Here is a 21,446-nt window from a genome sequence, read left to right as displayed (position 1 = left end):
TAGCATGTTTTTGTTTGGGTTTTCACGGCTAGATGTCTTTGCAGCGATCACTGGTGAGGACATGTGTACAGTTACAAGTACTGTATTTTCAGTTTACCTGTAGTCTGTCTAGTCTACCTGCAGTCTACTTGCAGTCCACCTGTAGTCTCTGTAGGTTACCTGTAGTGTATCTGTAGTCTTCCTGTAGTCTAACTGAAGTCTACCTGTCGAAGATTCTTCGAATCATCACCCCTGTGCCTCTGTCTCATACCAGTCCTTCAGGTTGATAGCTCTCCTTGAAGCTGTCAATGGCAGCAACACGTATACCAACGCAGACATCACAAGCTGTTTGGTCAGGAACTGACATTAGGAAGTTCTAAGGTACACTCCGTGGTTTTCCTGATGTGCTATCCCTTATTGAAGATTCTGGTCACATGACCTTCTGTATACATTCATAACACATTATATACATTTAACCTTCAAATACATTTATACCCCTCCATATATATATATATATATATATATATATATATATATATATATATATATATATATATATATATATATATATATATATATATATATATATATATATATATATATATATAGGGAAGTACCACCTCTATGGGTGGACTGGGGACCCTCATCCTCAGAGAAGACAATAAACGTACCTCAGGGAAAACTCAAGGTTCTCCCCGGAGCTGTTTGAATATTTTCTTCTCCTACCACCCCCTATATATATATATATATATATATATATATATATATATATATATATATATATATATATATATATATATATATATATATATATATATATATATATACACACAATCTTTCATATACATTTATACGTAACATTTTATATACATAACACTTTATATACATTTATAACACTTCATATACATTTATACGCTGAGACACATTGATGAAGGAATTAATAGCGACATAAGCAAGTTTGCTGATGACATCAAAATAGATCACTTAATTTATTCTAATAAGGACACTAGAGCACTCCAGGAAGATTTGAATAGACTGATGCAGTGGTCGGAGAAGTGGCAGATGCAGTTTAATATAGACAAATGCAAAGTTCTAAATATTGGACAAGAAAATACGCATGCCGCATATAAACTAAATCATGTAGATCTTAATATTACGGATTGTGAAAAAGATTTGGGAGTCCTGGTTAGCAGTAATCTAAAACCAAGACAATAAAGTATAAGTGTTCGCAATAAAGCGAACAAATCCTTGGCTTCATATCAAGGAGCATAAATAATAGGAGTCCTCAGGTTGTTCTTCAACTCTATATATGCTTGGTTAGGCCTCATTTAGATTATGCTGCACAGTTTTGGTCACCATATTACAGAATGGATATAAATGCTCTGGAAAATGTACAAAGGAGGATGACAAAGTTGATCCCATGTATCAGAAATCTTCCCTATGAGGATAGACTGAGGGCCCTGAATCTGCACTCTCTAGAAAGGCGTAGAATTATGGGGGATATGATTGAGGTGTATAAATGGAGAACAGGAATAAATAAAGGGAATGTAAATAGTGTGCAAAAAATATCTAGCTTTGACAGGACTCGCAACAATGGTTTTAAATTGGAAAAATTCAGATTCAGGAAGAAGATAGGAAAGCACTGGTTTGGTAATAGAGTTGTGGATGAGTGGAACAAACTCCCGAGTACTGTCGTAGAAGCTAAAACGTTGTGTAGTTTTAAAAATAGGTTAGATAAATACATGAGTGGGTGTGGGTGGGTGAGAGTTGGACCTGGCTAGCTTGTGCTACATGGTCTGATGCCGTGCTCCTTCCTTTAAGTGGATGTGAGCTGACCTGACCTGACTAGGTGGGTCATTGGTTTAAGCCGGGAGGTTACTTGGACCTGCCTCGCATGGGCCAGTAGGCCTTCTGCAGTGTTCCTTTTTTCTTATGTTCTTATATATTTAAACTATTTCATATACATTTTTAACATTCTATATACATTTATACTCCTTTCATACACATTCATAAAACTTGATACACATTTCTATAATCTATAATATTAACTCAGCAATATTTTTTACATATTAATAATTGTCAATTCTGTTGTTCTATTATCACTTCTATTGTTACTATTTTTTTCAGTTTCTGTTCTTTTGTCACTTCTGTTTTCACATCTGTTGCCATATCTATTGTCAGGTTTGTCATGTCTATTGTCACTTCTGTTGACACTTCCGTTGCCACTTCCATTGTTACATTTGTTCAGATTATTTTTTTTCAATTTTGCCCTGTTAAGAGAGCTGGTGACGTCACATCTGTTGACGTCACAGCAGTTATTAACGTGACTGTCAGTGACGTCACAGATGTTGGTGACGACTCAACTGTTAGTGACGTCTCAGCTGTCAGTGACGTCTTAGCTGTCAGGTACGTCTTAGCTGTAAATAACATCACAACTGTCAGTGACGTCACAGCTATCAGTGACATCACAGCTGTCTGACGTCACAACTGTCTGTGAAGCCACAGCTGTCAGTGACGTCACAGCTGTCAGTGACGTCACAACTGTCATTTACATCACAGCTATCAGTGACGTCGCAGCTGTCAGTGACATCACAGCTGTCAGTGACGTCACAGCTGTCTTCACCTCCAGGTAAATAAGGCAATTTTCCGAAAGTTTTATTTAAATTTTATGCAAAGTTATGGAGGCTTGAGAGCCAAGAATTTTGACTTTATGTGAGAGAATTTTGAAAAGAATTCAAATTTTGCACGCGTTACTTCTATTATTTTTGTGTATTATTATTATTTTCATTATTTGCATTATCATTATTGTTATCATTATTATGATTTTCTCTTATTACCATCATTATTAGTTTCATCATATTTATTTCCCTTCTTATTATTTTATCTATCATTATCCTCGTCTCTTTGAGAAGCACTAAACCCTTAAGGAGTCATACAATTCCAGATCAGTCTTTACGACGCTCTTAATGCCCCCTCCTATCGAAATTAGGGGGGCGGCGCCCCAGCAGACAACAGGGTTTCATTAGCGACCTCGCCCTCTGCCCCTCGACCCCCGCCCATCCTCCGCCCACCTCACGCCCACCCCGGCACCTTCCCTCCGCCCACCCCGGCACCTTCCCTCCGCCCACCCCAGTCTTAAGACTGCCTAAACTTAATTGCTCGCCCGGGGTTGGCCAATAAAAAAGCGGGAAGAGGTCCATGTTGGTGTTTTCATTATGTTTGTTACGAGGAGTGAGAGCGAGGAAGAGAAGAATGTTATTGGTGCTTATGGGGCGATGTAGTGTGGCTGTAGAAGTCGGCAGATGGAAAGAGAGAGAGAGAGAGAAAGAGAGAGAGAGTATATGGAAAAGGTAGACAGCAGAAGTCTTTCAGTTAAAATTGGGGCTTTCTGCTGAGAACTATTAGTTTTAGAGAGAGAGAGAGAGAGAGAGAGAGAGAGAGAGAGAGAGAGAGAGAGAGAGAGAGAGAGAGAGAACGAGAACGAGAACTACTTAAACCCCATAACTAAACCCATGTGTATGCAGATGACTTCACTTCAGGCTGTACCCACCCAAGGAAGGAGCTGCCTATGGCCCCCCCAACACACACACACACACACACACACACACACACACGCGCGCGCGCGCAGTAACTGCCTCACTTAACGGGACTCAGTATTCAACGATGAGGTGTCCAATTCAGGGCGAAATTTCACTGCTTAAAGACTTAAAAGAGCCACATGCTGATCCTTGCAAAGAACACAACAAAGAAAGTTTGGAACGTTAGTGGGGCCATCTGGCACTTGCTCAACACCAGAAGCTCTCAAAGGCATTACTGTGCACAAGTCCGCTCACACCTCGAGCATGCACCACTTTCCTAGATTGCCTAAGACCTCCCTTCTCCCATCTTTACTTACTAATTCTGTCTAGATGTGGAAAGGTTAGCACAAAAATAATTCTAGAAATTTACCAAGACCTTCCTTCTCCCATCTTTACTTCAGATATTTGTTAACTAAAAAGTATAATACTACCTTATTAATTCTGTCTAGACATGGAAACGTTAACACTATAGAAATAATTCTAGAATTTTGGTTTACGAAAACTGCGCCTTCCTCTAGATGTAAGGGTGAGGGACCCATGGCCTCAGAGAAGTGAATACCAAGTTTTTATGGATGAATTCTGAGATTTTCCCTTGAGGCTGTTCGAATATTCTGTCTCCCACCTCCCCACTGAAAATGTACTTCATATCCATGTTGATAAATTGAAATGCTACTTTGTTTCTCAGTATGATTGTCCATAATATAATTCTCTCAAATTCTGGCCATCAACTTTTAATCTATAAAATATATACTGGAATTGATGAATAAGACACATGAGCAAACTTGGATATTTTCACTGTTGAAACATTTCGACCTCACCACAGTTTTCTTCAATCGTGTGCAGGTAAGTATAAAATTGGGGACAGTTTTGAAGTGATCAGTCCCACAGCCTTGGTAGGTGGTCAACCCATCAAGTCTTGCTAATTGCAAGGACAAGGGAGTAATAAGCTCAAAACTACTAATTCCAGGGTTTTATTCTCCTAAATGATCTGAAGTCTTAAGTGCAGTTGAAATATTTCAACAATGAAAACATCCAAGTGTTGCACATATATCTTATTTATTAACTTGTCTGTATTGCATACCATCAATGATAATACATGTGAAAAAAAATAGTGAATTTTTAAGCTCTTAATGTTATTTCTCACATTAACAAGAAACTAAGAATAATACAGAAGGTTTGCAAGACTGAGATATCACCCGACATATCGCCTGACACCAGCACTCTGAGCCTGGAAGTCAGGCCAGGTCACATTTGGTCAGGTCACATGTCAAGTTCAGTTTTTGAGTGACATGTCAAGCATAGCTTAAATTCTTCACAAATTGTATTAATTATAAACGAATCTAATTTTTATAACCCTGAGCAAATATGCTAAAATCAATATTATTTTATATGAAACTTAATTCAATTGTATTTCTCAACATTTTGAAAATAAATTGGGTGGTAAAAATCTCTCGCATGAATAAACAGAGCATTAGACTCTTGTCTAGTTGTAATACTATATTTGTTATAATAATATCTTTATTTACTACAAGTACATGTACAAGGTATACAGACCATAGCTGACATCAGTGACATACTACTCTATACAAAGCCGCTTGTTATACAGAGCATTTCGGGCAAATTAGGTCAGTTTTGTTCCAATATGCGACCCACTTCAGTCTACTAACTCCCAGGTACCCATTTTACTGATGGGTAAACATAGACAACCAGTGTAAAGAAACACGCCCAATGTTTCTACCCTCGCTGGGAATCGAACCCAAACCCTCGTCGTGTGAAGCGAGAGCTTTAGCCACCAGGTCACGTCGTAATCTTAGTTCAAACATTTTTCCAGCTTGAATGTAATAAACTTAATCACATTATTTACTGGGAATCTTATAGAGGCAGCCATCAGATTTTTGGTGTAATTCTATTATAGAAAGTTAGATTTTTTTTTTAATTGACGTTGATATAAAGATTTTTATTTTTGGCTTAAAACTTAGAAACCTCACCCAACTTCCCTTAAAGTAAAGTTTTTTTTATAGCTAAGTTCTACTATATATATTATAAGTAAATTTAAATTGATTTAATATTACGTACTTAAAATCAGTGATATATATTCCGCTGATTTATGGCAAAAACAAATTTTAATTCTGCTAATTCGGCAATATATATATATATATATATATATATATATATATATATATATATATATATATATATATATATATATATATATATATATAGAGAGAGAGAGAGAGAGAGAGTATGGAGGAGGTAAATGTATTCAGATATTTGGGAGTGGACGTGTCAGCGGATGGGTCTATGAAAGATGAGGTGAATCATAGAATTGATGAGGGGAAAAGGGTGAGTGGTGCACTTAGGAGTCTGTGGAGACAAAGAACTTTGTCCTTGGAGGTAAAGAGGGGAATGTATGAGAGTATAGTTTTACCAACGCTCTTATATGGGTGTGAAGCATGGGTGATGATATATATATATATATATATATATATATATATATATATATATATATATATATATATAAGATGACATAATTGATACAGTTTTTTTATCTGATTTTCTGGTATTATAGATAAGCATTAATCCTACTTAACAATATATTAGGTTCTGTGGTGTCGCACACACACTGGCTCGCACGCTTCTCACTGTCACTTGAGGAGGAATTCCGTCTGCAGTCTTGTTGCAAAGTGAAGATACATTGCAACATTAATCTTATGTGTATTTGTGCGTGTTTGTATCCGTCGGAACTGTGTGTATATCCTTATTCTGTCAGTGTTCTGTGTATGTCATGGTGATTGTCAGTGCAGTGTGGTCGTCTGGCATCTGTCAGAGGTTTATGTATTATTCTGCGTTAATAATCAAACGTTTAACCTAACTTTGAAATTCTGGTGCAGCGCTGTATAGCCCTTGTGGTTTAGCGCTTCTTTTTGATTATAATGTAATTCTGTTTTTTTTTTCGTTAATAATTCTCACATTTTCATCAGATTAAGATGTTTCTAATACATAAAATTCGGGAAATCCTTCAGTTTTTCTTTTAAAAGCCTTTATTTTAATCTTAAGCCATTTAACTTAATTTTTCAAAAGCCTTTTTCTTTCAACAATTATTAGTCGTTTCTCTTGCTAAAAAAAATTGTATGCGAGTTAATTCGGTTATTTAACACAGTTTTCGAAATACATTGTGAAAGACCTATAACATTATCAGTATATTAGGTAAAAGGACACAGGTGACATTTTACCTAACTTATTGTCGGTAATTCTACCAACATTAATACAGTGCTATCAATGTTTACACTCAAAGAGACTCTGTAATCTTTATGGGCATTGAACTTGCGTTCTTACATATCGTAAGACCACGAGAATATGCAAAAATGTAACTTGAATTCAAACACACAACGATATACAAATTTGTATAAAATATACGGTTAGAGGAAGATTGTGACGCGATATGTGGTGGTACACGACCGATGTGTTTATACGGTGTTTCAGAAGTGGACCCGATCCTGAAATATGCTGCTTTGAATCTGGGTCATTCATTTTGAAACGCCATGTTGCGAAGATGAGTGAAAAAATATAAAGAATCTGATAGAAAGTAAGAATTGTCGTAGTATTTTTTTTTCTGTGATGACACTGTTCTTTTGGGAGATTCTGAAAAGAAGTTGCTCGAGTTGGTAGACGAATTAGGGAGGGTAAGATAAAGAACGAAATTAAAAGAGAATAAAGTTAAGATTCAGGTGATGAGAGTAACAAACAACTTAGCAGTGAACGATTAGATACCAGATTGGAAGCAGGAAATATAGAAGAGGGAAAAGTGTTCACATATTTGGGAGTGGGCTTGTGAGTGGCTGGGTCTGTGAAAGATGATGAGAACCATTGAACATAAAAAAGAGATGGGTATTGCTTTGAGACATCTGTGGGAACAAATATCTTATTTATTGACGCAAGAAAGGAAAACGTACCAGAGAATAATGGTCCCAAAACTATTATATGAGTGTGAATCATTGATGCTAACGTTTCAGCGAGAAGTCTGGAGGAAATAGAGATGTGTTCGAGAGGAACGTGTGATGTGATTATTATATGAAGATTCAAGAGGTTAGAAATTATGTGTGGAGTTACCATAAGTATTATTCAGAGGTATGAGGGGAGTGTTGATGTGACTAGGATATTCAGAGATAATGAAAAAATGGGATAACTACGGGGTGTTTGCAAATCTCTGGTGGAGGGGAGGAAGTACAAGGGTCGTCAAAGGAAAGGTAGGAAGGAGATAAAGGTTTTGAGTGTCAGGGCCTTGGATTGTGTGAGTGTGTTAAGAGTAGTGGCAAGCAGTATTTATGACTGTGCTGTTGGAGTGTAATATATGTAACATGGAGGAATTCAGGGACCCTAGTTATCTGGGCTTGATTCCTGGAGCGGGAGAGTACAATGCCTTTGTTGTTAAGAAACACATTAAATATATATACGAAAATCTTAAATGTGCGTAAATATCAAGAAATATTACATTTTGGAAAGCGATGAACTCTTATGGGTCAAAAATGCCTGAGGGTTGATTCGAGGAAAGCGAGAGAAGCTCCAATACCTTGGATAAATAGTCTTTTATCGGTATCAATGCACAATCACCTTAAAAAATGTGTCCCACGAGAGTTTATATGACTCACGAAATCGTAATGACACGATTGCAAACAAACCATACCCCGGCGGGGATTGAACCCGCGGTCATAGTCTCAAAACTCCAGCCCGTCGCGTTAGCCACTAGACCAGCTAGCCACAATAAGATTCGTCCAACTAGGTATATTTCTACACCATAGGAAGGTTAGCACAGGCACCACTGTGACCACAAATGCAAGTTTTAACAGACGAATCTCCAACTAGCGTGGGCTGGAGTTTTGAGACTCTGTGACCACGGGTTCAATCCCGGCCGGGGTATGGTTTGTTTGCAATCGTGTCATTACGATTTCGTGAGTCATGTTGACGGCAGTGAAGGGACTTGAGCTAGAGTTCGTCACGGCCACGCTAGCTGGAGATTCGTCTGTAAAAACTTGCATTTGTGGTCACAGTGGTGCCTGTGCTAACCTTCCTATGGTGTAGAAATATACCTAGTTGGACGAATCTTATTGTGGCTAGCTGGTCTAGCGGCTAACTCGACGGGCTGGAGTTTTGAGACTCTATGACCGCGGGTTCAGTCCCGGCCGGGGTATGGAGAGTTTGTAAGTAATGCTGAAAAAAATTAGTGAAAACTGGTGTGTGGTTCCCTAAGACTTTATTCTAAATTCTACATAATAAAACCTGGCGTGGCTTTTCCTAACACTTTTTGTTAAATAATCTGTTGAATTAAGATAAACTCCTTGTGTGATGAAATATATCACTGAAACCCATCCTGTGTGATCGAATATGACATGGACACCCATCACCTGTGATGGAATATGTCAGAGAAAAGTCTTCGTGTGTGATGGAATATGTCATGGAAGTCTTTTTTTGTGATGAAATATGACAGAGAAACTGTGTGTGATGAAATATGACAGTAAAACGTATTATGCGTGACTGATCATGACAGGGGGTAAAATAGCTAGCTTTTGTTCCCACTATGTGATTATCACATGCATTAGGGCTTACACACAATGCTGATGCATCCAACAAAGTGCATAAGCTGTAATGAATATTTTTGTTGTATTATTTAAGCTGCATTGTATAACTACGTTATATTTGCAAAAGCTGAACTGCGTAATTCTTCTGTATTAAGCTGGATTTGGTAATTGTTGAATAAAATTAATTCATTCATTCGCAATGCACAATGTACATTTATCATCTCGTGTTGCATATATTGTTTCGAATAATATTGCTGAATTGTATAAGCTGTGTTGAATAATTTATAGAATTAATTGTATTGATAAATTCTTTTAAATAAGTTGTATTTCTTTAATTCTGTTGTTTTAAATCATGTGTATTTATATTTATGTGTATTTATTTTTATATGTTGGTTCTCCCTTTCCATGAAAACTTAGGTAATATGCCTTCTCTACTTAAGAATTTCATTATTAAAGTTGTATTTAAAAATCTTGATACAGTCAGAAAACCTTTGATAAATTCCCTCCAGAATGCTGACGGGTTTGTCTATAAGATTCCTTGTCAAATATGCGATAAAGTTTATTACGGTCAAACTGGTAAAAATCTTGAACCAAGGTTAAAATAACAAAAATATAGCATTAGAAGTGGACAAGATTCTAATGTTCTGTTTATTCAAGTGAGGAATTTTAATCATCCAATTGATTTTCGAAAGGCTGAGAAAGTTGTATCAAGGAAGTCCAAGGTCGACAGGAATATAATAGAATCATGATTCATAAAAAGTAATTTTGAAAATATGAATATTTCTTTGGTTTACATAAATTGGAATACTATATAATTAATAAAATTTGAAAAGAATTTAAGATACATTAGACAAGTTTTTGGGTAGAATATAAAGTGTGTTTCACGGATCACTGACTACCTACCTACTACATCATAAAAAGTCAAGTGTTGTTGGTGGGTGGCAGCGAAGTGTAGTCTCGTCCTTATATGCCTTCCTGTCAACCTTTTATTTTTTATAGTTCCTTGATAATGTGAGAAGTCACGAATGCCCTGGGAATTTCGCTATATTTTCCACAATGGTTGTTTTGCTTATTGTGATATGACCTGTTTACAGTGATCTTTATATATATATATATATATATATATATATATATATATATATATATATATATATATATATATATATATATATATATATATATATAATTTATTTATTTATTATGTGTCTACGGGGGTCGAGTATCTACTCAGTCTCTCTCAGAAAAAAAAATAACTGCATCATTTACCCAGTCGTATCTATTACTAAAACTATTGTTATGGAAATAGGCTTCTGCTACTTCATGTAAATAGTTCTCTTTTGAAGCCGTATACTGAAGAAGTACTTCCAGTCACCTAGCAACCCAGCCACACAGCCTTCCGGCCACCTAGCAACCCAGCCTCCAAGTCTTCCGATCACCTAGCAGCCCAGCCACCCAGGAAAGTATCCAATTCGGCAGTTAGAAGCGTGTAACCACCTCCTCCACCGCCTCCAAGCCGGTAGAGAAAATATGTAAATATAGCGAGAGTATATTATGTAAATACTAGCATTCTCAGCAGCCTGGGCAGGAGCAGGCTGGATGTGAAGGGAAGAGAGGGAGGCTGAGGATAGTGAAGATTAAGGATGAGAGAAGAAGGCGGAGGATACAAGACATTAAGGATGATAGATGGAGACTGAGGATACTGAATATTAAGGATGAGAGAGGAAGGATGAGGATACTGAAGATTTAGGATGAGAGAACAAGGCTGAGGATGCAAGACATTAATGATAAGAGAAGAAGACTAAGGAGGAAGATAATACATAGGAGGGATCATTTTCAGTCTAGTACCTCACAGATCAATTCCAAGTCTCACTGCCTTTGTCTCTGTCTCCTAGACAAATTTCTCTCTCGAGGTGTGGTAAAACGGCACTTGGGAAACAAGCGGTAATCAGCTTAGATTCAAAAAGCTAAGTAATTCCAATTTCCCTGATAAGGAGCTCTTCTCTAGTACTAAGGATCCCCAAATGAGAAGAGCTTAATACACTTACCTACATGGGTTGCCATTACCTGTTTCAACGAATATTTTTAAGGAACACTTGTAAACTGATTTAATACTGAAGGAAAGACGCGAGTTACATGAGTAATGTTTATATTGGACAGAGTCACGCGATCTGTAGTGTTTTATAAGCTCAGAGAAGAAACATAATACACAGAGGTGAAGGGTATACCGTATGTCTGAAGCAGGGTAAATGGCTAGGACGACTGTGCATGTGTACACATACATACATTGTTCCTTGACAATATGAGTAGTCGCGAAAGCGCTTGGAATTTCTCTATTCTTTCACAGTGGTTGTTTTGCATATTCTGAAATCACCTGTTTACTGTGATCTTATTATATATATATATATATATATATATATATATATATATATATATATATATATATATATATATATATATATATATATATATAATCTCAATGAAATCATGAAACAAGTGATTTTAAATCATTTACCAAACTGCGGCAGGCCAGGACTCAACCTTACGAAACTTGTAAATGATTTAAAATCACTTGTTTCGTGATTTCATTTTTAAACGGAAGTTTTTTTTGCTCTTACTGTATCAAGATTTTTAAATACAACTTAGATTTTAAAATTCCTAAGTAGAGAAGATATATCAAGAATGTTTTCATAGTAAGGGAGAACCAATATATTCTTAGTTCAATGTGATTGTTTTTCCCTCTTTGAATTGTAAAATGCATTTTTTTAGCAATTTTAAATGATTTATCAATTATTTTGGGTATTTTAGATAATTAGTTTTTTCATAAATTTTCAAGATTTCTTTCATCTATGAACTCTGGGCTGAAAATACAGAAATTTAGCAGTGTTAAACAGTTGAATTAAAGCCCTAGTGACTAGTTTTGCCATTAAATACAACAAACACTAAAACAGCGAGAAAATTAGGGAGATATGATCATAATGTTCAAGATACTTAGGGCCTCATCACATGTACAACACCTGGGTACCTTTATTATGAAGACTTTTCACCAACCGGAAGCAGTAGATGTGGTGATCAGTCCCTTAGACTTGATCAGTGCTGAACCGGTCCACTTGTAGAATTTTTACGTGTAATTTTAGCACAAGACGGAAACAAGGACCGTCTTAAACCGTCACATTAGTTTACGATCGACAAATAAAATAGCCCACTTCATAGTTTCTGAAAATTTACGTTGAGAACGTCATAGAGATTTGAACTTGTAATATATCCTACAAAACTCATTGTGTATTTCTTCTCTTTACGATTAGTGTATCTTTTAAGCCTTGTGTTACTATACTACACAATGGGGCTCTGGTGGGTAACGCGCTCGCTTCACACGGCGAGGGCCTGGGTTCGATTCCCAGCCAGAGTAGAAACACTGGGCGTGTTTCTACCTGTTGCTTATGTGCCTCATCAGTAAAATGGGTACCTGGGTGTTAGTCGACTGGTGTGGGTCGCATCCAGGGACACACCTAATTTGCTCCAAATGCTCAGCATAACAAGCGGCTTTCTATATAGTAGTGTGTCATTGATGTCAGCTATGGTCTGTATACCTTGTACATGTACTTGTAGTAAATAAAGATATTATTATTATTATTATTTATTATTATTATTATTATTATTATTATTATTATTATTATTATTATTATTATTATTATTATTATTATTATTATTATTATTATTATTATTATTATTGGTTAAATAAAAGCATGGGCTGGTAAGGGAAGTAGAATATTCAAATGGTTTCAGAAGAAATCCAAAGATTTTTGATCCACTTCTTCCAGGGTGTGAAGCCCCACACTTTGCACTAAAGTTCACTGGTAAAATCTCTTAAAAATAAAGAAATCCCAAACAACAGACGTTGAATTTAGCATTATTTAATGTTCAGTAAGTCTTCTATCCTTCATTAATTACGGTAAAGAAACTGGTCATGAAAGTCGAGCAATAAGCTGGCTCTAGGGAAATCAGAGTCGTAAGACTGATAATTTATTCAGAACGTTTCGTTCCCACTGAGGGGAAACGTCGTTTTTTTAACGAACGTTTTACTCTGGGAAGGGGAGAGGAAAGAACGTTGGGGTAAGAGTGGGGACGGGAGGGAGAGGAAAGGGGAAATTAAAATGAATGAGGAGAAGGGAATTTGAAAAGGTTAAACTATCTCAGTTATTTTATGTTGGGTCTGGCTATTGAAAACGTATAAATAGCGCCCGCGCGTACACACACACACACACACACACACACACACACACACACACACACACACACACACACACACACACACACACATTCACACACACACACACATTCACACACACACACACTCACACACACACACATTCACACACACACACATTCACACACACACATTCACACACACACATTCACACACACACACACACACACACACACACACACACACACACACACACACACATTCACACACACACACACACACACACACACACAAACACACACACACACACACATTCACACACATTCACACACACACACACACACATTCACACACATTCACACACACACACACACACACACACACACACACACACACACACACACACACATTCACACACACACACACACACACACACACACACACACACACACACACACACACAAGGTAACAGAAGTAAGACACGAGAGAGAGGGGTGGGTTGATTGCATTTTTCTGGACTGCAGGAAGGACTTTGACACAGTTCCTCACAAGAGATTAGTGCAGAAGCTGGAGGATCAGGCGCGTGTAACAGGGAGGGAACTGCAATGGATCAGGGAATACCTGACAGGGAGGCAACAACGAGTCATGGTACGTGAAGAGGTATCACAGTGGGCGCCTGTGACGAGCGGGATCCCACAGGAGTCAGTTCTAGGACCAGTGCTATTTTTGATATATGCGAACGACATGATGGAAGGAATACACTCTGAAGTGTCCCTATTCGCAGATGATGTGAAGCTGATGAGCAGAATTAAATCGGATAAGGATGAGGCAGGACTGCAGAGAGACTTGGACAGGCTGGACACGTGGTCCAGAAACTGGCCTCTCGAATTCAACCCTGCCAAATGCAGAGTCATGAAGATTGGGGAAAGAAGACCGCAGACACAGTATAGGCTGGGTGGACAAAGACTACAGACCTCACTCAGGGAGAAAGACCTTGGGGTGACCATAACACCGAGCACGTCACCGGATGCACACATCAACCAAATATCTGCTGCAGCTTACGGGCGCCTGGCAAACCTGAGAATAGCGTTCCGATACCTTAATAAGGAATCGTTCAAGACACTGTACACTGTGTATGTTAGGCCCATACTGGAGTATGCAGCACCAGTCTCGAACCAATACCTGGTCAAGCACGTCAAGAAGTTAGAGAAAGTACAAAGGTTTGCAACAAGGCTAGTTCCAGAGTTCAGGGGAATGTTGTACGAGGAAAGGTTGAGGGAAATCGGACTGACGACACTGGAGGACAGAAGGGTCAGGGGAGACATGATAACGACATACAAGATACTGCGGGGAATAGACAAGGTGGACAGAGACAGGATGTTCCAGAGAGGGGACACAGAAACAAGGGGTCACAATTGAAAGCTGAAGACTCAGACGAGTCACAGGGACGTTAGGAAGTATTTCTTCAGTCATAGAGTCGTCAGGAAGTGGAATAGCCTAGCAAGTAGTGGAGACAGGAACCATACATAGTTTTAAGAAGAGGTATGACAAAGCTCAGGAAGCAGAGACGGAGAGGATCTAGTAGCGATCAGTGAAGAGGCGGGGCCAGGAGCTGAGTCTCGACCCCTGCAACCACAATTAGGTGAGTACACACACACACACACACACACACACACACACACACACACACACACAAATAGAAGGCAAAGGACCCAGGAGAATAAGAAGAGCAGTCGTAGAGCCAGAAATGAATATGAACAGATAAGAAGGGAGGCCCAACGACAATATGAAAATGACATAGCAGCAAAAGCCAAATCTGACCCGAAGCTGTTATACAGCCACATCAGGAGGAAAACAACAGTCATGAACCAGGTAATCAGGATAAGGAAGGAAGGAGGGGAGACAACAAGAAATGACCGTGAAGTATGTGAGGAACTCAACAATAGATTCAAAGAAGTGTTCACAGAGGAGACAGAAGGGGCTCCAGAAAGACGGAGAGGTGGGGCACACCACCATGTGCTGGACACAGTGCACACAACCGAGGAAGAAGTGAAGAGGCTTCTGAGTGAGCTAGATACCTCAAAGGCAATGGGGCCAGATAACATTTCTCCATGGGTATTGGGAGAGGGAGCAGAGGCGCTATGTGTACCCCTGACAACAATATTCAATACATCTATCGAAACAGGGAGATTGCCTGAGGCATGGAAGACAGCAGATGTAGTCCCAATCTTTAAAAAAAGAGACAGACATGAAGCATTAAACTACAGACCAGTGTCACTGACATGTATAGTATGCAAAGTCATGGAGAAGATTATCAGGAGAAGAGTGGTGGAACACCTAGAAAGGAATGATCTCATCAACAGCAGCCAACATGGTTTCAGGGACGGGAAATCTTGTGTCACAAACCTACTGGAGTTCTACGACATGGTGACAGCAGTAAGACAAGAGAGAGAGGGGTGGGTGGATTGCATTTTCTTGGACTGAAAGAAGGCGTTTGACACAGTTCCACACAAGAGATTAGTGCAAAAACTGGAGGACCAAGCAGGGATAACAGGGAAGGCACTACAATGGATCAGGGAATACTTGACAGGAAGACAGCAGCGAGTCATGGTACGTGGCGAGGTGTCAGAGTGGTCACCTGTGGCCAGCGGGGTCCCACAGGGGTCAGTCCTAGGACCAGTGCTGTTTCTGGTATTTGTGAACGACATGGCGGAAGGAATAGACTCCGAAGTGTCCCTGTTTGCAGATGACGTGAAGTTGCTGAGAAGAATTCATTCGATCGAAGACCAGGCAGAACTACAAAGGGATCTGGACAGGCTGCAGACCTTGTCTAGAAATTGGCTCATGGAGTTAAACCCCACCAAGTGCAAAGTCATGAAGATTGGGGAAGGGCAAAGAAGACCGCAGACGGAATACAGTCTAGGGGGGGCCAGAGACTACAAACCTCACTCATGGAAAAAGATCTTGGGGTGAGTATAACACCAGGAATATCTGAAGCGCACATCAACCAAATAACTGCTGCATCATATGGGCGCCTAGCAAACCTCAGAACAGCATTCCGACATCTTAATAAGGAATCGTTCAGGACCCTGTACACCGTGTACGTTAGGCCCATTTTGGAGTATGAGGCACCAGTTTGGAACACACACCTAGCCAAGCACGTAAAGAAACTAGAGGAAGTGCAGAGGTTTGCAACAAGACTAGTCCCAGAGCTAAGAGGAATGTCCTACGAGGAGAGGTTAAGGGAAATGAACCTGACGACACCGGAGGACAGGAGAGAGAGGGGGGACGTGATAACGACATACAAAATACTGAGAGGAATTGACAAGGTGGACAAAGACAGGATGTTCCAGAGATGGGACACAGCAACAAGGGGACACAGTTGGAAGTTGCAGACACAGATGAATCACAGGGATGTTAGGAAGTATTTCTTCAGCCACAGAGTAGTCAGTAAGTGGAATAGTTTGGGAAGCGATGTAGTGGAGGCAGGATCCATACATAGCTTTAAGCAGAGGTATGATAAAGCTCACGGCTCAGGGAGAGTGACCTAGTAGCGACCAGTGAAGAGGCGGGGCCAGGAGCTTGGACTCGACCCTGCAGCCTCAACTAGGTGAGTACAACTAGGTGAGTACACACTCTGTGCTACAAAAAAGATCAGCTTAGGATGAGAACTACATGTATGAAGTGAATCTGACAGCAAAAACAATACCAATCAATCTCTCTCCACAAATTTGAAAAGTTTTAATTTAGCAAAATCCAGCCATTAATCGTGGCAAAGCGAATGAATTATGACCATCGATTTATTTCTATTGCGAGGATTTTAGCGAATATTTAGCACGGTATTTGTTTTAATGTCTCATTGTGCTTGACATAGATGTGGCCTCTACGCCGGTGCTTCGTACTCGAGGATTTCTCTGACACACGTTGCAAAGAGCAGAATCCCTTTTTTTTATACTTCCTGAAGGTAGTGAAGTAAGAAATAAAAGATATCAAAACGAACTATTACCGAGACAGTGTTTCGCTCTCTGTAGTTTTATATTAAGCTATGTTTCGCTCTGTAGAGCTTTATCAAGTCACTTGAGTACACAGGAGTACATGGAAGAGAAGACAGCAGAGGACGTGTTAGTTCACAATGAGGCTGTCTGCTGAGAACTGTTAACTTCTACGAAGATGAAAGACTATTTACTAGTATCATGTATTATATGTGAGGATGAGAGAACGATTAAAAAGCAGAAGACACTCTCCCCACTCTCCATTCCGTACGACCACTGACGACGTGAAAAATAAGAGTAAAAATATATCGTACCTTATTGAAATAATAATAATAATAATTATTATTATTATTATTAAAGATTCGCCGGTATTCTCCCGTCCCGGGCCTTTTCCAAGTGGTGGCCCGGCCTATAATAATCTTTATTTCTACAAGTACGTGATACAGCTTATAACAGACCATAGCTGATATCAGTGACATACTACTATATAGAAAACCGCTTGTTATGCAGAGCATTTCGGGTAAATTAGGTCCCCAGGATGCGACCCACACCAGTCGACTAAAACCCAGGTACCTGTTTTATTGATGGGTGAACAGGGACAGCAGGTGTCTCATGGATGATAAGGCACTTGGACAACACTCGGTATCTATATTCTGGAAACGTTTCGCCAGCGAGTGACTTCTTCAGTCCAATGCAGAGACGCGGTAAATCAGGAGTGTGAGGTAATCAATCTCTCAGCCTGGAGTCAATGTGTTCAATCCATCAGTCTTGGTAATAGCGAACAATATTTACGGGGACGGAACTTGTATACCATTTGTTCCTATAAACATGGAACTACATTAAAAACGTGATCTACAACTACATCTTCTAAATTAGTACTGTTTCTGTGTCAAGTTCTAGAGCTCTAAAGGAAGGGAAACGTTGTCCCAATTAAGGCTTATGAAACGTGTTCCTGATATCGGCAGTATGCCATTAAGTGGCAGAAGAAATTGCATTTACCAGGTTTGACTTCGTCGCTTCACTACCTGTGTTGTGCGCCTTGAGAGAGAGGTTCGGTGTGATGTTTACCCCTGGGTCATTATTTTTGTTCCATTTCCTGGAATTGCTTACTTCTCATGTCATGCTGCAGACGGCCTTTCCGAGACTTAATTTTTTTTCTTCTCGTGGTTGAACTCTTAACAGCCAGTGTTTCTTGATGGTACACAGTGTTGCATATTTTAAATAGAATTAATAAAAGATTTGTTAGAAAAGATGGAGACAAATGCCGAAAAGTTGACAAGTGATAAAAAAGACACTATTGTCGAGTGAAAGTTTGAGATTATTGTCGAGTGAAAGTTTGAGATTATTGTCGAGTGAAAGTTTGAGATTATTGTCGAGGGAAAGTTTGAGATTATTGTGGAGAGAAAATTTGAGATATTTCGCCTATGGAACAGTCTTCACTCAAGGGACCTGTCTGAAAAACCCCGTTGTACAAGCGAAATATCTCAACAAAGATCCAGGTTGTAGTTTATCCCTCCCTCAGTGGTAGAGGAATTGCCCTTTCTGATTCCACACACGTCACTAATTGGATATCCCTTTCTCTAGGTATTCCACCAACTTTCTTCTTATATTTTCTATTGCATGGCAAACTTATAAAGAATAATAAGACACAATACCGTGAATGGAACAATACATAGATAACCCGCATATTTTAGAATGGTTGTTATTATAAGGTTTCGGTCTGATTTGGACTATTAACTAGTCACACTGCTAGCTAATGATCCACGTCGGACCGAAACGTCGTAATAAACTTAATTCTCGTATGCGTTTACATATAGTTATCGAACTGTAATTGTTTAGCTTCTAGTCTCTGATTACTAAGACACATGTTTAACACTTAGGTCTCTTTGTTGTTGACGAAACGTTGTGTTGATAAAGATCTCTTTGTTGTTGACGAAACGTTGTGTTGATGAAGATGCTCATGTGTTGTACATTTGTCTTGTATATGAGGTACAAAATACCGACGAGATGAAGATTTAGACACATTTGCAGCATCTGGGTATCTTTATTTGTAGATGTTTCGCCCTCCAGTGGCTTTATCAACACAGTTCAGTAACATGTGAAGATTTTTATATAGTTCTACAGTCCTTGAATTGTATTGATAAAGCCACTGGATGGCGAAACGTCTACAGATAAAAGACATCCAGATGTTGCACATATCTTGTAGATATTTCATATCAGTTGAGATGAGCCCCCCGTCTCTCATCTCACTTGACGATCACTGCTAATTTGGCACAGATCGTCCATAGCGACCTGAGCTACGTTTCTCGCGTCACAGATTTCCGATCAGCATCATCCCAGTCAACGAACATTTGTTAGACGAAACGTTTCGCCACGAGTGGCTTCTTGAGTCCTAATAATTAGGATGATGAATTAGACAGTTTGTACAACACTTGGGTATCTTTATTGTAGAAACGTTTCGCCAACCAATGGCTTCCTCCGTTCTGTAGTGGACTGATGAAACCAATGTGTGTGGCGAAACGCTTCCATATTAAAGAGGCACATATGCTGCACAAGTGTCGGTTCTCTAGACCATTTATCTACATTCCAAATCGTTACCCGAATTACTGTACTTTATAAGGAAATTGATTTTTTGGAGGAAGTTTTAATCCTGGGAAAATCAGGTTACGATGTAGTCACATTCTGGGCTGTAGTGTAGTGGTGCTGATACAGGTTACTATCACAGTCACATTCAGGGCTGTAGTGTAGTGGTGCTGATACAGGTTACTATCACAGTCACATTCAGGGCTGTAGTGTAGTGGTGCTGATACAGGTTACTATCACAGTCACACTCAGGGCTGTAGTGTAGTGGTGCTGATACAGGTTACTATCACAGTCACACTCAGGGCTGTAGTCTAGTGGTGCTGATACAGGTTACTATCACAGTCACACTCAGGGCTGTAGTCTAGTGGTGCTGATACAGGTTACTATCACAGTCACACTCAGAGCTGTAGTCTAGTGGTGCTGATACAGGTTACTATCACAGTCACACTCAGGGCTGTAGTCTAGTGGTGCTGATACAGGTTACTAACAGTCACTCAGGTCTGTAGTGCTGCTGATACAGGTTACTAACAGTCACTCAGGACTGTAGTGGTGCTGACACAGGTTACTAACACAGTCACTCAGGTCTGTAGTGGTGTTGATACAGGTTACTAACAGTCACTCAGGATTGTGGTGGTGCTGTTACAAGTTACTAACACAGTCACTCAGGACTGTAGTGGTGCTGATACAGGTTACTAACACAGTCACTCAGGACTGTAGTGGTGCTGATACAGGTTACTAACACAGTCACTCAGGACTGTAGTGGTGCTGACATAGGTTACTAACAGTCACTCAGGTCTGGAGGCTATTGGTAAGGGTGGTGGTGTGTCCATATAGCTTGAGAGAGAGAGAGAGAGAGAGAGAGAGAGAGAGAGAGAGAGAGAGAGAGAGAGAGAGAGAGGGAGGAGGGAGGAAGGTATTTACATGAAAATTTTTTATGTACAACCTTCATAAGAACCAATTTCCCCCCTCCCTTATCTACACCCCTCTCTCTCTCTCTCTCTCTCTCTCTCTCTCTCTCTCTCTCTCTCTCTCTCTCTGTCTTCCCCCCTCTTCCCCTTCCATCCTCTACACTTTCCACCCACCCTTCCTCCCTTATACCTTCCATCCTCCCTTTCTCCCACCCCTTCCATTATCCCTCTCCCCCTTCCACACTTTCCATCCTCTCTTTCTCTCTTCCGTCCACACCTACCACCCTCAATCACTCCATTCCACCCCTTCCACTTTCCATCCCATCACTATGAAACTACTCCACCCCGAGCACCACCATCATGAGAAGTATCTCATCCCACACCTCGTTCTCACTACATCTTAAAGTTCTAATGAAAGTTTTGATGAGCCTTCTATTTCATTTTTGTCCAAGGACTTCAAAATGTGAAACATTCTGGGTGTGTTTGAGCGCCTGAGCTACAAAATTTGAGCATTGTGGAAGAAATGGAAGGAGCTCTATCATTATTCATGTCCACGGTGCTTAATTTTTTTGTGTGATGGAGTTTACCCATGGAACGCTGTGTGTGTGTGTGTGTGTGTGTGTGTG

The sequence above is a fragment of the Cherax quadricarinatus genome, chromosome 87 (assembly GCF_038502225.1).
Source record: "Cherax quadricarinatus isolate ZL_2023a chromosome 87, ASM3850222v1, whole genome shotgun sequence".
NCBI lineage: Eukaryota > Metazoa > Arthropoda > Malacostraca > Decapoda > Parastacidae > Cherax > Cherax quadricarinatus.
The sequence above is the reverse complement of the archived record's forward strand: the minus strand, read 5'-3'. Positions refer to the sequence as shown.